A 17,604-nucleotide genomic window follows, 5' to 3' on the forward strand; every position below is an offset into this window, starting at 1 on the left:
GGCCCATTTCCTGGAGCTTTCCAGTGTACTGTCAGTATGACAAATAGCTCTTGCTCATGTGGAAAACTTCCACTGAAATTGTAGTTTCTACAAAACCTAAAGTTTCCATAACTCTCTTCTTTTTCTATATTTGCTCTTCAGGAAAATTGACCTCTGTTTTGTTTTGGTAATTTATTAGAAATGTTCCATTAAACTGTCTGTGCATTCTGAGAGCTGTAGCCTGTACTAAGGGAACTCCTGCAGACACATTATGGGAAGTACAGATTGTGTAGGAAGTTCAATCCAATGGGGAAAATCAACAATAAAAGGCAGTGACCAAGATCTTATTGAGGCATTGAGTGTAAATTTAAACTGAATGGACCTTCAGTGAAATGCATTGGCATGCAGAATGAAATATTTCAATCTGGAAATAGTTAAACACTTTCTTTTAGTTGATAATGAAATATCTTTGTATTGCATCTAGGAAATAATGGGGAATAATTTGAGGGGGAACACGAGATTCTTCACATAATGTTAATGCATTAACCTGCATTTTGATTAGAGTCAAAACAAATAAGGAGAAAATAATCTGAATTTCTCTTAATTCCATGAATCCTTTGTTTGACTTTCACTTGTATAAGAACATTTAACACTCATAAAAGGTTGATAGAAATCCCCAAGGCTCAGATGAAGAGGCACAGAGACAGTGTGGTACTGGCCAAGAAGATCTACTGTCCATCTTCAGCCCATATTTGCTGTACTGCCACCAAAAGACTGTCTGCCTGTGGTTAGTAAGAGAGCGGAATTTATGACACACTGTCTCTGCCACAGCACTCAGTGGAGTACACTCATTCAGAGAAATTAATTTAATTTCAAACCTAACACAGTGTTGCAGGGGAAAAACGAAGTATTTCCCTGTAGGTCAAAGAATCCTAGAATCTATTAGGTTGGAAAAGACCTTTAAGATCATTGAGCCCAACCAGATCACATCCAAACAGACACTATGTCCAGCTTGAAGTGGATCAGTTTGGATGGGTGTACCCAACAAGCTCTCATCTGGCCAATTCCTACTGATGAGCACCCATTTCCCAAATGTTGCCAGGATTAAGTGCTGAGTCCATTGAGGGCAGTCCAGAAAAGAAGCTAAGTGTGGGATAAACATGGATTTGCCAGAGGGACTTCTGACAGGATGGCATTGGACAGCCTCTGCCTTGCTTCTCCTAGCTCCAATATGAGCCACAAGCTGATGCACTCTCTAGAGGAGGGTTCAGTCAGTTTTAGACAGAGACTGGGCATTTGCAAATCCAACTATAAAGTTGGATATGATTTTATGGGGGGAGGGGGAAGTCTTAATAAGACAGACTGAACAACTTTAACAATTATTCCACCTACTCCACATGGCCAAGTCTTTCAATCACTTTGAAATTTTTCCCCTAGGAAAAGGGAAAATTTCCCTCTAGGGCTGGAAAATGCTGCCATTCATTTACACACTGAAGAATGCAAACACATATTGTAGAGTTAGTGTAGTCAAGGCAGTACAAGTGTATAATTGAGTGAAGAGTTGTGGTGTCCTTTAAAAGAGAGCCGTTAGAGTGGGAGAAATGGACAAAGTTTATGCATATACATCCTTCTCAAGTGCATAAAAAATCTTTCCCAATGAGAAGAAAGCATTTAACCTCAGGATTGATTTCAAAGCAATTTGCTGTAATTTTTATTCTGGCAATAAATCCCTTCAGTGTCTTGCTCCATACACTTCTTCCCAAAATAATGGTCTTATTTCATTACTATTGGTTATTATCGTTATTAGTGCCTTGCTGAGGAATATTAATAGGCATCAATTCTTCAAAACATGCATAACAACTGGGTTCTAAAAGGCAATGTACGTACATGTAGGATCACCTTTCACAGCCTAGGTTTATGGCAGCAAATCCCAGAGAGCTTGCAAACCTCCACTTCCACATATGTTCTCTGACCATGTCATCCCATCCTCTCGGAGCAGGTCTCAGGTGAGCACACTGGCACCTCTCCCCTCCATCAGTCCTGGTGCCCCAGGACTCTGCAATAGCACCAAGCACAGGTTAGGGAAAAAACATTGAGGCCTGGGGGTTCCACTTCCCATCACACTCAACCAAGCTTCCTATTTATCTCTCATACCTCAGAAGTCTTGAAAACGTTCTGCACACAAATAAAACCAGAAGTGGGATTTACGGTTGAATATAATGAATATTGCAAACCATTTTTTAGCTTTGGACCTTGCTACTGAAAGCTGACCTATCAACACCATCATATTAATCTGGCTTAGCCTAGCTACTCCCAGATTTATCTGACACAGCTAAATCTGTGTGCGTGTATGACCAAAAAACCTCAGTTGAAAGTAAATTATTGCCATTTTTTACCAAGTGCAATACCTGCTCAGTCTTTGATTGGCCATCATTTGGAGAACTTTCTGACTCAAGGATTCTTTGGCATTCAAAATCAATATAGGTGTGGAAAAGGTATGGAAACACACTGGTGAGGTGATAGGGTATAAAATTCATAGAAATGCCAGGAGAATTTAGAGAAGGAATTTACAGGTATAAATTTGGGGTGACATATGAATGACACGGAATTATAAGGCACACTCATTGCCCTTTTAATACAGTATCTTACACTGACCTATTTTGAATGAGCTTTATTATAAAATTATGTCTTTTCTATGTAATCTGCTGATATATAGCAAAAAAACCCAAAAAACCAACTCAGCCTTGAAACCCGACTGTGACACCTTTTTTTGTAGATGAGTTACTGCTGTCTGCATGCCTTGAATACGGCTAACAATTTGCATCAGGGTGGTAGTGTCTGGTCATACAAAATAATATAATCAGGTTTTGTTTTACCAGGTCAGTGACAGTACTTTGCTGAGAAATTCTTCTTTGCATGTCCCTGGTTTTCAGAGGACCAGAAACACACTCAATTTCCCTGGAAACATACAGGTGACAGAGGCAGCCAATATCCCTCCAAGGCAGATTTCTGCTGTCTCGGGGGCAAGGCTTTAAGATTTGTGACTAGAGCCACAAGACGGTTTAGATGCTGTATGCAGAAATAGGAGTCTCATATGCTCAGAGGTGCTGCCACCGGACCCTGGTGGCACCTGATCACAGTCACCTTTGTGCTCAAGTAAATTTCCACAGATTCCTCAAGATGTGCTTCTCCACAAGGAGCACTTCAAATTTTCAAGAACACTTTGTTCAGCAAGAGGAGGAAGAGGTCTTGGGTAAGGGTCACAAGAGAAGAAACATGAAGAGAAGCTGCAGGACATGGGGCAGCATCATCCATCTGTGAATCTCATTGGGTAGAGCAAAATGAGTTGCCTCCTGGAACAAAGGCTAATGATGTAGTCAAAGGGAAAAGAGCAGAAAGAAACAATGGGGCACTGAAGCAGGTTGTAATAGGCAGTTTGGGTTTTATCTCTGATTTCAGCCATTATTTAGTCATATGGGACCAACCTGTCTCCAGCACAGCCCTATTTGCATATATTTAGAAAGGGATCTAAAGGTATCATCTCAGTATCTGCTTTGTCTGTCCTCTCTAGTCCTGTTGTGTTGTCTGACTTCCAGCCCAGCTTGGCAGTGAGAGCAGCAAAATTTACTGGAGTGATGAGGGGTCATCAAAACCAGTTGTTGATGGCAGGTTTATGACTTACAACTCTCCCCTTCTTGTCAGTCCTGCATATCAGTTCTGTCAGGGCCTGGGAGGCATGAGCTTGGTCACCTCCACTGTATGAGGAATAGAGGTATATATGTCCATTAGCTAAATGTTGAGCTAATGGACAGGAGGATGATGTGGATGTGAACCCCACCTTCTTTGGAGATGTACTTTGGGAGAGATTTTGAAGGGCTTGAATGACCAACTCCAGAAAAAAATAATAGAACTGTGGTTTCTAAGTAAAAGGAAACATCCCATTTTCAGACAAAAATTAAGTACTCAAGTCCTTGCCAGAAAGAGAATTTAAGACCCAACTTTCTATGTGGCATATCCTAGTAGTGAGATAAGGTGTCTCTCCATGCAACTTGCTGGCAATTGTCCTTTTACCCCCATTCACTTTACAGGCACCCTCGGCATCGAACCCACTATGTGGGTCTGGTCTACAGCAACAGAAGAGCTGTGTTAAGGCATGCCTTTCCCCTACTTTCTGTAGTAGTGAAGAGACTCCTGAGACCAGACTGTGGTTCCTGGAAGGCATCCTTTTGTTTGCAACATACAGAAGAAAGATTAAGTAAAGCACCTTCTAAATGCCTACTCTGGCTGCAATAAAAATGACATTTATGATGGAGTAGAACTGCCAGTGTTTACATGTGTGATGCACATACATGTCTACAGATAACCATGATAAAACCAGAGTCAGAGCCAAAGAGACCTTAGCTGAGGAAAACATGCAGGAAAACAAGGAAGATTGTTGCAGAAAGACTCCGTGAATTAACTTCTCAGATTGTTACCTGCATATGTTTATAACCCATGCTGGTGAGGAATCACAGGGGCTTCACAGACACCCACAGCCCCTGGATACAAAACATAGCAGCTGCTGGGCGCACTGCAGAATCTCCCAACTGGCCAGGCTCAATACAAACTGAAGAACACAGGAGAAGGTGCAGGGTTAGATCACAGAGTTTCAGGCTGCAACGTCACAGCAAATAGAGTGAGATGCTCCAGTTACAAGCAAAGAGAAGTCACTTTTAAAAGTCAGTGAGAGGTAGACATTTCTGAATGCCAGAAAATCAACATGGTCAGAGTCTGCATGGATTGCCCAGCAATACTCAGGTGCCTCAAAAGTGCCTTATTACCTTTGTGGCTCTTGCTGCAATTCATCCCTCGAGTAAATGTCCTAAGATAAATGGAATTGCAGTGGGGCTGCCCTGGCTGGGTGACTGCCCAGTGGTGCTCCACCCAGCCCTGAATGCTTAGCCTGTTACTCATGCTGAGCCTTGGGACTCTGGAGGCTTGCAGCCTCCCAACTCTGCCTCTGCTCGTCTCTTCTCCACATTTTTTTGGTGGGTTCAGATCTCCAGCCCTTGTGCAGGCCTGTTCTCCCCCTGTGCCCTGGTTTGTCTCCTGCCTCTGCTGTCTTGTTTTCTTGGCCTGCATGGTAGTTCTGGGGTCATGGGCAGCTTGAGCTGCAGTTTCATGCACAGTCTGCTTCTGTTCTGTGCTGAAGAGTCCTCGGTTGTAATTATGTTCTTGCTATTTCCTTGATGTCCTGCAAAAGAGCAAAATTGCCATGCTCAGATCTAAGGACTAGTGATACTGAGTAGCCTCTGGCTTTGCATCTTCTGATCCTGCGTAATCATCATACCAATTGTCATGCACTTTGCAGGAAGCCTACACATCCTTCAAGTTCCAAATAATCCTCTTCCTCCTAAAGACCTGCATTTGTCAATTAGGAGTAATCCCTATTAATTATGAGGAAATACATACGGCTTTGCATGTCTGCACAGAATATTTCACTAAGTATATAACCTTTGGCACCAGAGATCTGTTTTTGGGACAATTAGATATGAGAACAAAATTGTTTAAGTTTTGAGTCTCCAGGATGTCCACCAAGATAAAAGTCACTTTTCAAGGTCATCTCAGACTTTGTGACCTTTAGACCCGCTCCAGAATTTGAAGACTTCCTGGTTAAATCAGGTTTATCATTGTTTGAAAGAATTTGGCCTCTGGCAAGTAAAGGTGAAAAGTCATCTCTGTTTGAATGTTTTCTGTATACAAGCTTAGGCTGCCCATGATTTTAAAGTTGCCTACTCTACTTGTAGCCTGAACAAAGCTGTGAAAAGCATAGGTACTCTAGCACAATTAAAAAGTCATCGATGTGGCATTAACAAAAAAACAAAGGGACAGATTCAGCCTCTCTCTATACAAGGGTATGTTGGGAATTGCTTTGTTGAAGCCTATGAAGTTTCTCTGGATCTAGCTCTGAAAATGAAGGTTGGAGTGCCTGGAGAGGGGAGCAGGCTGTGCCACATTTACATCCCTGCTGACACAGCTGTACAGTGGCATATGTAAAGCTGATTTTGGAGGCAAGTCCTGCTCATTTATCCTGTCACCTCCTGTTGTCAGCAGTGTGCTCAGCAGCTGACCTCTGTTCACATGTAAACCCAGCAAAGACTGAAGTAGCAAGAGGTCAGAGACTGCTGTCAGTAATACCAGTACAACACCTTGGGGTGAGCAAGGCAGATTCTGAGCACAGTTGTGCAATTCTCCCACCGAAATCACACTGCTACCTGCAGAGGTGTGAGAGCCGAGAGTCACAGTGGTGTGACTGAAGTCAGCATCTGACACATGAGGGTTTCTCTGACTCATCTAAGGCAATGCTGATTCTCCAGGTTCACCTTAGAGCATTTCCAAATCAAAATTCATTGAAATGGGCTTAAATAGACACAATCCTGTGTGTGGAGTGACTCCTTCTGTTTAAGGAAAGGGACAAGTCAGGTCTGTGGATTAATTTTTTCTTTATTTCCTTGTAGGTTTGCAATGTCTCTATCCCCTGGGTTAACTCCTACTAGCACAACTAGCAGGAAAGCCAAAAGATACCCTGATGTTTCCAAATCTGTCTGGATCTTCTTGTGATAACAGCACACGGGTGAAATGAGCATGGAGTAGAGCTCTGAGTGGTCTCCCTGTGTTCTTAAAGGAAGGAATGGTACAGGTGTTCCACAGTGTAAATCCTGATGGGCTCTGAAACACAAAGTATTTCCCTGAAGAGGATTGCCATGGGGACAATAGCCCTGTACTCCTTCATGCCAGCACTTTTTGTTGATATCATGTTGAATGTGCTACCAGAAGGCACTGGAAACATGGGGATATTTGAATTCTGCCTGGCCACCCCAGCTCCCGCTCCCCTCAGCCCACGACGGAGCTTTTCTCTCTGAGACGTGGCTGGCAACACTCAGAGGCCTTTACCACGTGCAAAGCAGTACCAGGGAGAGGGCGATGTGCCTTGGAGCTTGGAGCAGCCCAGGACTGCCAAGTTCACTTGTGGGGCCAATCTGCAGTGGGTAGGCTTGTGTGGGGAGAACACACACTGGAAATGTGTAATTCCTGGATTGGGTTTTACTTCAATGAAGGAGAAGGTTTTCACCAAGGAATTGCTCTATATATTGCAAAAAAAAAAAAAAAAAAAAAAAAGCTAGATTTTTTTTTTTTTTTTTTTTTTTTGAGGCAGCCCTTTGTTAAAATCTTGGCAGCACATCTCTGCCGGGAAGACAGAAGTGCTCTGTGCTGGAGCGGTGTTGGCACATCTTGCCAGGGCGTACAAAGGCGGCGGGGAAGGCTGCCATCTCATGGCGAGCCTCGCATGGCTCCTGCACTCTCAGCTCACCTTCCCTGCTGCCGGTTTCCAGGCCAGGTTGCACCTGAGGGGACTTTCCTCAACAAGTCTGCAGCTGCAGAAGAAGCCGATGTCTTTTGCCATGGGTTTTGTGCTTTAACTTTGAGACCAAATCTGCCAGAGCCCAGAGTTTTCTGGTTTCTTGCCTTGTCAACATTTAATGTGAGAATAAAATGGTAGTTAGTGAAAAGCCATGGGGGCAAGGCATCCAGACAGCTGAGAAGAGGCTGACTGTCACACATGGTTTTGGTGGCGACTTTAGGCTGATATGCTATTGCCTGTGACAGCAACTTTGCTGAATCACAGTCCTGAATGGAAACTCCCCTGAAACCGCCTGTGGGTTACAACTCATAATTTTGGGATTCTTTGGTATTCATTACTAACCTTCTGCCGCAGCTCACACATCCCACGCTCTTGCACTCACTGTCTGCCCTCCACCTACTGAAAATGTACCAGTACTCGCCCAACACAAGCTGGATGCTCCCTCTCCACTCCACGGGATGTGGCAGCTCTGTGGAAAGCTTCTTAGTGTTTCCAGAAGTTTCCAGAAAACCCTGGATATGAACCTGTGACCGAGAGGTTCAGCTTTGGCCAGTGAGAGTTTCTATGCAGAATGAAAGAGTCCTTGCTGATCAGGGGAAGTCCAGCATGGCAGCATGGCCAGCATCCATACTGACAGAAAGGAGGATGGAACAAAAGAGGGGGTTTTTAAAGGTGATAAAGGTCTCTTGTTCAGGGAAATGGTCAGAAATTTTATCTATGTAAGAGCTTTCAATGCATCTGTGGTAAGGAAATGGAGAAACTGCATTTTAAAATGTTTAACTCACACCAGCCTTAACAGCTGCCTGAAATACATGCCGAATATGCACACTCTGGGCATGGGTATTGGCTCCCAGAACCACACTCCTGAGTCCCACATGTGGAGAAGTCTGTAACACAGTACGCTTGAAGGAGGAGGATACAGTTTTTCAACTGTAGGTTCTGGCTGGAAAACACGTATTGACTCCTGATTTTCCTCAGAATGCAGTTTATTTTATTTTTAAAAGCTGCTTCTTGGAGCGGTGGACACCAGCGTTAGTGCTGTGGATAAGCACAGGATGTGAATCAGACTCCCAGCTGAGGGGGTCCAGGCTGCTCCACCTTACACATTTCACCTGTGAGGCTTTTGAGTGGATCAGAAACAAGAGAGAGACAAAGCTAATTTTCCTTGTTAGAGTACTATTTTATAACGAATATGTGCTCAATCCAAAACCTTCACAACTTTAATTTCAGCAAGTAAACAGAGTAAAGGTGTCAAAAGACATTCCAGTAATGGAAAGAAAAACATCATATTTTACACCAGGATTTTCCCAGTTTCTTTTGTGTTTCTGCACAGATATAGAAGGTCAAGCCTCTCCAGGTGTCTTTCCATGTTGTATCCTCATCATATGTTTCCGTCCTGTCTCCCCAAACCCTTCCTCTCAGTTCCAATTTTACCACTTCTCAGCTTGGTATGTTTGTTTATAATGACCCAAATCACTTCCTCTCCTTATGAAAAGGAAAAAAAAAAAAAAGAAAAAAAAAAAAGAAAAAAAAAAAGAAGCAACACCCATCCATTTTTAGATAGCAGCCATGTGCTCAGTTGAATCTGCATGCTGGGAAGGACACAGCAAAGAGCAGCTGGGAGTGGGCAGGTGTAGGAAGCTCTTAGTCAGGTTTGTCATGGAAAGTCATACTGTGCAATTACAGGGCACAGAACAGAGTAGCACATACTGCCAGGAGAGTCCTGCAGTTGGGCTGGGATAATGTTGTTACACAGTCTAAACTTTCCTGTGCTCTGGTGCTTCAGCCACCCATTGCTCATAAGGCTGAAAAAATTGAACCACCCACAAAGGGATGATGTACAGATAAAGAATCAGAATCACAGAATCATTTAGGTTGGAAATGACCCCTGAGATGGAGTCCAACCTTAAACTGATCACCACCTTTGTCAACTAGAGCATGGCAATAAGTGCCACATCTAGTCCTTTCTTGAATACAAAGAGATAGGTAGATACAGCAGGGAATAGTTCAGTTTTGCTTTAAATACAAATGATTTCACCAAGTCACTCACTTTAGACTGCAGTCCTGTGACCAGTATTTCTGGAAGGCAAGTATGGAGAGAGCAACAGGGATTTGTATCCCAGTGAGTGGAAATGAGGACCACTGGAGAAAGCAGAGGTAACCTTTTGCTAAGCCTAGAAGTACTCTCAAGTTGTTTCTAATGAGGATGGGGGCAGAGAGCTGGAATAGATGAGGTGTGACCTGCATGGCTCCCAAATTTACACAGGGCCAGAGAATGTGCCCAGGACTAAGTATATAAAAACTCAAGCTAGAACACACAATGCTCAGTGTCCATCATATAAAAACTGACACAAAGTTCTTCAGAGCTACCAGGCAGCCAGGAAAAGAGGGAGAGTTGTCATCCAGGATTCCGTTTTGGTAAGAGTTGTCCCTTGCCTTTTGCTGGGGAATGGCTTGGCTCTGAGCTCTGTGGAACAACAGAGGGGACTGCCTGCCATCCCCACCATGCTGTGAGGATTCCTCAGAGGTGTTTGTGCAGCAGAGATGTTACAAACACAGTGTCTGCTGTGGACAGGAAAAAAACTTAAGTCCCACCAGCCACTCAAGGTGTGAACTTGCTGCTTATGGTATTTTTTACCCAAAAAGGAAAAAAAAAAGAGGAGGATTATTTTTTCTTCATGGGGCCTGCTATTCATATACTGTCATATACACTCCCTGTATATACAATATAAAAATCTAGCATAATAGTAGCATACTTTACACTAGTTTTCTATTTAAAAATTCTTTACAAAAGAAAAGGGGAAAACAAGAGTGATTTACTAAAAAGAACTTTTCCTCTTGGAAATACTACTTTACTTCAGGCTATTCAGAGTAGTAGTTCTTCCCCATACACAGTCATACATGCTGCTCTCCATTTAGGATTAAGTCCTTAAGTGGCTCAGCTGAGAATAGAGCTCATATTGGCCTAGGTCCATGCTGATCCACCAGGCTGCAAGGACTTCTCCAAGGTGTCAAGAGCATGACTATCTACCTTCACTGCAGTGGATGTGGTTTAACCATCTCTCTGGAGCCACCTGCTCTCACTGTGTGGACTGCTCTGGGAGCTAGCAGGGATTGGTTAGCTTTTTGAATATTTGAGGGATGTGAGAACTGGAGCTGGGAGTGGGAAAGGAGAGCCGAAATAGTGATGGCGAGATGAGAGGGAGAGAGGGGAGAAGAACTGTGCTGTTGATAGCCAGGGAGCTTCTGCTCTGGCTTGGCCATCTTACCAACCCTTATTCCTGTGCATCCCACAGACTTCTGGGGTTAAGTGAGTCACATATGAGTTGCTAATGCTGCATCTTACATCCTGTTTTAAAACAGTCTGAACATGTAGTAAGGTACATGTGAACATCTGGTTCTTCTGTAGCTTCTGGAATGGGAGTGAGAAGTCAGCATTCATCAGGTGCAGTTTGGCTTTAGATGGCACTGAACAAGAAGGGGCAAATCCAAAGCAAGCTTGTGGAGGAGAGGTATGAATGCTTTATGCTCTGTTCTCACATAAAAGCAGTGGCAAAACCAAGGGCACGGGAATGACACTGCAAATGGGAAACCAGCTCTTGTAGGCCTGAGCTAGCAGGGCATTTACAACAAATCCCTGCATCTCCTGCAGGAATCAGATCACAACTGAGTCAGGTTAGGAAACTCTCCCAATTCCCATATCACCAAAAGAATCTTCTGGCCACACAAGGATGAAATTACCAAGAAATGGGAATCATGCAAAGGCAATAATTTCGGACTAGCCTCAAATGGTATTACCTTGGCATTAGCAACAGCTGCACTATGGAATATTTTTGTAATTTTCCCTCACTGTAGAACATGAGTCTTACTTGCTGAACTCCTGGGATGCCGATTGCACCCAGGCATGCTTGGCCTGGCCTTTTGCACTCCCGTGTGCAGGACAACATGGGGCTTCAGGGGTCGTCTTGGGTCTGCCAGCTCTGGAGCTGTTTTGCAGCTGCTGGAGGGCTGCCAGCTTGAAGGCCTTTTAATGAGTGGTGTAGTGTCTGGCAAGTAACTTGCCTTCAAGTGAGTGTGACTAATCATGAATCTTTTCAATAATGCTGACGACCCAGTCTCTCTTTTCTCACTCTGCCCAAGCCCGCTGAAATAAGAGTAAATTGGCCTTATTCTGGCAAAGGCAGGAAATTATGAAGAGCCCCTAAAAGGCTTCCAGTGCACCATGCCTAGGTTTTGCGGTGAGTGTAATTATCAGAGTTGTTGTGTGTGTGTTTTGAGAGCAGCTAAATAGCTCCGAAGGTCTGAAAGATCGCACTCTGTCACCAACCCCCGGATCATTTGCCTGAATGCCTAATTTCTGTGCTTCACTGGTACAGTGTGCTCCTGCAAAGGCAATAAGCTGAAGCCTATTGGAGTTCACAACTCTGTGTTAACTGTTTATTTTTGTTTTATTGGAAATGTCCTTATTGTCTGCATGAGCAGCAGAGCCAGAATGCAGCTTTGTAGTTACTGGCTTGTGCTACACTTCACCTGGCTTATTTGATTGGAGAATGAGATCTTTGACTCTTTAATGAGTTCCCTAGATGTATAAGGAAACAAAATTGCAATTTGGCTTCATATTATATGCAGAAATATATTGGATTATTTGTTCTCTGATAGAAAAGGTGCAGGCATTTTTTCCCCAAATAAAACATACTGGAAAGCAAGTGCATACAGAAGAGAAAGCAGAAAGTTTGGGAAATTAAACTCAAAGAGGAGAAGAATGGGAAAATATCAGTAAATTAAAAATGTGCTGCTGGGAAAGGAAACAAAATTTTATTGTGAGAGTATAGTTCTCAAAATTGTTATCAATATCATGTAATGGGACTTGGAAATTCAATTATATCAGTGGTCTGAGTCATGCTGTTTCGTATAGTATGGTAGATGATATATCTTGAGTGCTGGAGATCTCATCCAGCTCTTTTTTATCATGTCTGCATGTACTACCTTCACAGGAAAACATACAAATCTCAGCAGAGGAAGACTGGTAGCTCTTGCTGACACCAGCTGATCCCCATTGATCACCACTCTGGTTTTTCCTTATGGTTTTCTTTTTCATACCTCCGGTTGTGTTCCTACCATTTGTGTGTCTGCTTGATAGTTCAACATCCTCCACCTTTTCACTACACTTGCAGAGATCTGGAATGATTACTGATTGAATATAGGTCTGCTCTTCCATTCTCTTCCTTATTTTTCTTTCTAGACCACAACATTTTTTCTCTAAACTGGAGAGACATGGATTTGGCAGATGGACCACTCAATGGATAAGGATGGTGGCACTGAAGGAGTTGCAATCAATGGTTTAGTGGAGACGAGTGAGAGGTGGTGTTCCTCAAGGGTCTGTATTGGGATTGTGAAGTTTTAACATCTTTGTGAGTAACATGGAGAGTGGGGTTGAGTGCACCCTGAGCAACTTTGTCAAGGTGTGTGGTGTGGTCAACATGCTGGAGGGAAGGGAGGCCATCCAGAGGCTTGAAAGGTACCTAAATAGGGCCTGCAAGAGAGTTAGAGAAGAACTTTTCACAAGGGCACGTAGAGATAGGACAAGGGGGAATGGATTTAAGCTGAAGGAGGGAAGGTTTGGATTAGATATTAGGAAGAGGATTAGATATTACTGTGAGGATGGTGAGGCACTGGAAAAAGTTACCCAAAGAGATTGTGGACTCCCTATCCCTGGAAATGCTCAAGACCAGGCTGGATGGGGCTGTGGTAAACTGGTCAGGTGGAAGGTTCCATGGCTGAGGGGTTGGAACTAGATGAACTAGATCATCCTTAAGGTTCCATCTGACACTAACCATTCTATGATTCTATGATTTTGGCACCTCTTCACAGAACCAGTCAGGAGGACAAATGGAAAATTGATATTGCGTTGTACAAATCATACCAATCAGAGCCAGCTTAGCAGGTTTCTAGTAAGTGGATCAGTTGCCAGCATTGAAAAATCTTTGCAGAAGCAAAAGTGGGACTTAAGTTGCATTAGTCACACTTAATTATTTACACTGTTTACCTCACACTGTACAGCAGGTGGAATTGGGCTTGTTTGTCACAATTTTGGAAGGAAGTGAGAGGACAGAGGTTATAAATTAAGCTGCCTAGGGCAGGGATGCATGCTGCTCTCTTTGAAGTTCACTGGCAATCCCAGGAGTTTATTGTATGAGTGTTTGTTGGGAGGAAAATGTATTAAATGCTAAAATCCCGGAAAAACAAATTACTCCTCTATATCAAATGCATTGTCAACTTAATAGAAAGAAGACAATCCAGAGAGGCCATGGAAGCAGAAGGCTTAGCCTTAAAAATAACTTAAGAAGAAAAGAAACTAAAACTCTATGAGAATCAAAAAATCTGTGTGTCTCCAAGAAACTCCTGTATCTTTCCTTTGCTTGCTTGATCTTTTCTTTGAAGTTTGATTACTGTCACTTCAAGACAGAAGAGATTTAGCAATTTTAGAGGCTATATCTCTGCTCACCAGATAAATACATTAGTTTTTCCCTAGCTTTTTTTAGTCGAGATACATTTGAAGCATTTTTGAGTTCTTTATTGCTCAGTCTTTTAAGCAATCACCTGTTCAACTACAACAATCAAAAAATCCCAGTTTGCCTAATTTGTATTTTTACTATATTCACCAATATTCTCTCTCAAAGCATCAAGACCCCAAGTTTAATGTAATGCATTTGCTGAATTGTTTTTATTAAATTATTAAATTTAACAGTCTATTTTTGCTCCAACACACAAAAGGTGTCCAGATTTTTGTATAACCAAGTCTCTGTGCTGTGTCAGTTTGGCATAGTTAAGTGCATACAAAATTGAGGCAATTTCTGCCTCTATTGGTGTGACACAAATGCATCTATCTGCCAAGGAGTCTTCCCTCAAGAGATACCTGCATGCTTTGCATCTCATGGAGATGAGAACTCATGGATCTCAGATCCTAGGATGAGATTTTCATATACTCTGACACTGGAGTGGGACACAGGAAGAGAGAGGATGGGAATGGGTGTGGCACTTAATGTGTTATCCTGACGTCCCAAAGACATCACTAGAAAAGGATTTTATGTTGGGATTCCATTCATCTTCTCCAAATTGTATTGCAGGGAAGATCTCTCCCAAGCTTAATAAATGTGAAGTTAATTAGAGGCCAGTGCAGATTTCAGCTAGAGCTAAAACCTCAGCAACTGTTTCTGCACAGCCAAATTACCAGGGAAAAGGCATTGTGCTGATGGTGACTGAGCTTGTGCTTGCTATTTTAGCAAAACTAGTCCAAAACAAGATCAAGTCCTAAAATTAGCCCTTCCCAACACCTGTCATTGCCCTGGGCATCAGTCTGTTCATGCTGTGCAGATTGAAATAGCTGTCTCTTCTGGCATCTGCATTTCTTGCATGCTTTTTCTCACTTTTACCCCTTCTTTAAATTTTATGTGTTCTCTCTCACTGTTCCTTTAGGTATGTGTTTTACTGTCCAGAGGATGCAATAGAAACAATATCTGTAAGGGACTGTCCTTTGATTGTAAGGTGTTGGGAGCAGAGCCAGTGAGGCTAATTTTATTTCTGTTGAATTCAATATGTTTACAAGGATGTGAGTGCCTGGAGAAAGAGAGTTTTCTGGAAGGAATATTTTTAATTTTTTTTTTTCTCCTGAGACCTATTATGGAAAAACTTGGTTGAGAAATGAGCACCATTTCTCCCTCAAATTTGATGATGAAGGAATTTTTACAGACTGTGAAGCCTTATTTATGGAGCAGGTTATCAGGTGACTACAGGTGTTCAGAAGATGTATCTGGAGATATTAGCATGTCTAAGACTTCAAATGAAAAACATACATATTATTTCCTTTCTTCTTTTATTGCCTCTCATAGAAGTGCCTCTTCCAAGGGTGCCAGAAGATATACCAGTGAATATTGGCCTAGTAGTGTATAACACAGTTCCCAAAAGGCATGGCACACATATCATTAGCAATAAGAGATCTACATCAAAGTTATAGATGAATTACTGAAGTAGCCTAACTTTTTTTTAATGTTCATGTATGCAGCTGTGCACAGAGCTCTTGCCTCTATGTATGTAGGAAAGTACCTCCTGGAGCCCCACATGGAGTTACTTTGAAGTGTGCCCTGAAGTATGGCTGCAAGCATATTTATGCTACTTTTCCCCCCTGCTTCTTCTTCCTTCCAGTTAGAATAGACTTAATTTTTGATAGACAGAGTCTTATCTAGTTTGTGTTTGTTTTCAGAACAGCAGTGTGCAAAGCACTGAGGAACAAGTGGGCCTGGGAAAAAAAATTAAAATTAGGGAAATGAAAGCACATTTAGACCTGAAAAGATGAAAAAATTCTATACCGCTCCACTTGTGTAAAGCTTAATATTCCAATACCTGATTCACTGGAAAGAGGAATACCCGATGAGCCTAAAAATGTGTGAAAGCAGGAGAATGCATGCACAAGGGTGCTCTAGTCACACAAACATATTGCTTGGTGTTCACTCTTGAGGTTTGAAAAGTCACAAGGAATCTTATGAAAATGACAAGTTTACTTCCATGCCATGTGTAGTATACATTGCACCTTGTGTGAATTGCTGTAGGGAGGCAAAGCACTATTCCTGAATCTGCAGGGCACCCCTGAGCTTTGATATATCTGCTCTTTGATACTGTCAACTGTGAAAGCTCTTCACATGTAGGAAAGGCAAAACATCAATGCTGTGTGACATACACTGATCTTGGAGAAGAGCCTTACCCAGGGAACGTTTCAATGAGCAGAATTTTAACTGTTTCTTTGGATTCTGCCAAGACAGCTATTGGTTATGGATCACTATGGAGCCTGCTGGGATCACCCTCTGAAAATGATGCATTTATCACTGTAGGTATACCTAGGGTTCACTTTGTTCTGATTACTCCCAGTTTACACCCTGAAATTAGAAGCAAAACTGACTTCTTGTGGGTAACTTCCAGTTAAGTTTCTTGGTATGGCCAAGTATCCACTGAGCCACCCTGCTGAGCTTTGTGAAATTGGAAAAGGGAACAGGGTTTCCACTGAATAGAAATCCTTTTAAAGCTGGGCCCAAGCTCTCCCTTTAAAATGTGTGTGAACTCAGTTGCAGCAAAAGAGAGTATATTGGAAATAGTCCTGCAGCCTCTGAACCCAGCTGACCATGGCTGTCTTCTGTGTTCATCTGAGTTGCACATAGTTCAGACACCCTGTTTCTCCAAAATGAGTTTATCAGTCCAGGAGTGGAAGCCCAACCTAATTCCCTGAGTACTGCCAGTAGAAAATAAAGAAAACCGTAACAAAAGTATTTTAGTGACTACAACCTATTCTCTTTCGAAATTGTATAGAACAAGCCAATATAATGCCATTTTGTGAACAGTTAAAAAATATAATCACTTGCACTGTTAGAGAATGCAACTCCAGTAGTATTTTAAGTCATGTCCATGGGAAATGTTTTGTAAATAACCAAGACTGATTATTCAAAAAGTAAAGATATCACTAACTCATTTTGTTGCCTCTAATGTCTTTGCTATATATTGATCATTAAGTCCTTTGTGACTATATAAGCTATAGTATAGTGAATAATTGCAGGAAGGTGGTTGGTTCTATATTTAATCCCTTCACCTGATTGTCTAAAAGACTCTGTAATTTTTCTTTGTAACAAGAATTCTTGTTTATGCTGTGTTTTGAAACTGTGATGAAGGCCCATTCCCCTTAGCCTTAAATACAGCCAGAAGGTTGTAAGAAATCTCTTGGATTTTGTCTACTCCTGTTTTCAAAACACGATCATCGTGACTGAATGGAGCTTTGAAAGCAGTAGGCTGGCTGGGCATCTTTTGATCACTTGGAATGAGTTTTAATTTAATCTGGCACTTGGAGTTGGTAGCATCATGTCAATAAAAAATTAATTGCTTCAGGTATTTTTGTCGTTTCTCATTTTGTGAAGCCTGGCTTATTTAGGGGGAGAGTTAATATGAGCAAAGTAATCACATTTAATGTGGTTACATGCTGCAGTACCATTGACTTTGTGCCAAACTATGGAGCTCATAGCACAGGGATGCTTACTGAGGGTGCATTTCTGAGAGGCTTTGGGGGCTGATAAAGAGGTTTGCCTACTGCAGAACTGAGAGAACAGCCCTTTTGTTTTCTTTGTGCCTTTCTGGACAATTCATGGATCAGATGAGCGGCTGCATGCCCTGAGGCCCTGATCTGC

The sequence above is a fragment of the Lonchura striata genome, chromosome 1, assembly GCF_050655825.1.
Source record: "Lonchura striata isolate lonStrDom1 chromosome 1, ASM5065582v1, whole genome shotgun sequence".
Taxonomy (NCBI): domain Eukaryota; kingdom Metazoa; phylum Chordata; class Aves; order Passeriformes; family Estrildidae; genus Lonchura; species Lonchura striata.